This window comes from Crocuta crocuta, unplaced genomic scaffold (assembly GCF_008692635.1).
Source record: "Crocuta crocuta isolate KB4526 unplaced genomic scaffold, BGI_CrCroc_1.0 scaffold235, whole genome shotgun sequence".
Taxonomy (NCBI): Eukaryota; Metazoa; Chordata; class Mammalia; order Carnivora; family Hyaenidae; genus Crocuta; species Crocuta crocuta.
Window position 1 is genome coordinate 7,978,451 of NW_027531285.1, and position 2,477 is coordinate 7,980,927.

Sequence of the window (2,477 nt, forward strand, 5' to 3'; positions counted from 1 at the left end):
GCAAGAAGGGGAGACTGGAAGTAAATACATCTAGACATTAAATAATTGTTACTGGAAGATGGAAATATGGGTAAGTTTCTACAAAATTCTATTTCCAATGTTTCTATACTAAGGTAAGGATACTTTATAAATAGAGAATAAATAAATACTATGGGGGAAGAGAAGAAAATGGCTACTTTTCTTAGATTCAAACATGGTATTTTATAATATTTTGTGCTTCAACAAACACCAACTAAAGACATCAGAGAAACTGATTAAGAGTGGATTGTGCCTGTGTGGGCCTAAGTTCATAATCTCCACTGGACAAATGAAACAGGCAAAGCACATATAAACCCTCTAGAGTCTAGGTCTATTTCTTCCTTCTCACAACTGCTAAATAGTGACTAATATCTATATTTATTAACAAAAATGGTGTAGTAGATCTCAGTGTTGAGGCACAGAAAATTACTGTGTGGACAAACTTCCTTTAAAAGATAATTTCTCAATTACAAATGATTCCTCTTCCCCTAGGTAGAATATACTGTTTCACTTTTTAACTTGTGTCTATTTTAATCAGAGTTTTCTGAAGTGAATGGAGAAAAGTNATAAACCCTCTAGAGTCTAGGTCTATTTCTTCCTTTTCAAAACTGCTAAATAGTGACTAATATCTATATTTATTAACAAAAATGGTGTAGTAGATCTCAGTGTTGAGGCACAGAAAATTACTGTGTGGACAAACTTCCTTTAAAAGATAATTTCTCAATTACAAATGATTCCTCTTCCCCTAGGTAGAATATACTGTTTCACTTTTTAACTTGTGTCTATTTTAATCAGAGTTTTCTGAAGTGAATGGAGAAAAGTTGGCAGGGAAATAGTGTTACAAAATATTTTAAATGTGCGGCATGTTTATAAATTCTCAAATGTTAACATGGCATAGAAATACACATTCAAATAATATACAATGTACACCTAAAGTTACCCATGAGGATTTTCCCCACTAAACTAGTTTACATATGAAACACTGTATCAAAATCAATAGGATTATCCAAAAAAAAAAAAAGCTAATGTTTAATTTTTTTTTCAAATGACGACCTTGGAGTATTATGTTTGTGCTTTGTGCGTCCAACACATTAAACGGTCTTCCAAAATGAACTGTATAAAATAAGTAATGGCACTGAACACGATTAAATACACATCCAGATATCTGCGGTGCGTGTTCCACACTAAGGACTGTTATCACCTGCAAATCACAGTAGAAGTTCTTTATCTTTAATCATTGCTTTGTTCGGATCCTCAGCTTTCAAAGTCGTTACACATCATTATGAGGGGAACATACACTGAGAAAAGTTTAAAAGCTAAGCTCCACCAAGAGTAGAATGCCTCAAACAATTTGTAGTTCTACAAGAGTGTTATTAAAAAGGCTCAACATGTTGTATTACCATGGAAATTGTGGAAAACATACATTCCCAAACAAATATTACTTTTTCTCAATGGTATGAAGTAATGAAAACCACATGTGTAAATCTACGATCCGTGCAGTAGTTCAAGCTGCAGCTAATAGAAAATACAGAAAGTGAACTCTGCTATATAAAGGATTCTTGTTACAGAAATATAATGTGAAAACCAGATGCAGACAGAAAACCTTAATCACAGATGGGAATGTAATCACTGGCATACAGAATACTTTTTTGATCAATCTTAACCATATGCGCAATGTATTTATTTTCTAAGGAATGCAATAACTTGAGAGAACCTTCTATTTGAATTCAGTTAACCTCATATTTATAATGCTTTTATCTTACTCCCCCATCCCTTCAGCGAGTACACTGAGCCAAGGTTTTAAAAGGAAGAGTTGCTAGCCTTGGCAAATCATTCTTGTATCAGTTTATCTTTCAAAAATTTAATAGGATGTAAAGACTACACACATCAGAATCAACCTCAAAAGAGATCAAGTGCAGTTCCCCATTACCGGGCTTCTCAGTCACTGCCAGGAATCCCTTCACTGCCTAAATACATTTCTCTAGAGAATTATATCAACATTTTGGAGGTAGTTTTTCCTTTAGTAAATATATGCATATAGTTATTTCACAAATGATCCTTTTTTTAAACACACTTTTCTCTATCAACCTGGATTGAATCAGATCTCAACTTTTCTCTTTCCTTTCATAAAAACATTTTAGAGTAATAAAGACCATCTCTTCACATTAATAAAAATACAATTAGTTTTGTATTCCAAGGGGGCTTATCACAAAAGGAACCTGGTCTATCATATCTGACATAGAATATACCACCTTTAATAAGTACAGTCCCTGACACTGGGTGGCAGGTTACCTTTGTCAAAGCCTCCATGATCTCATGGGCAGGACAGTCCACCTGTATCCCCCTGACCTGAAGTGCTCAACCAAGTACCGTGCGTGCTGCCCTTCAGGACGACACGCAGTTTCCAACAGGAAGTCATTTGGACATTATGTTATTTGAGTGTCCCTCATCATAGCACA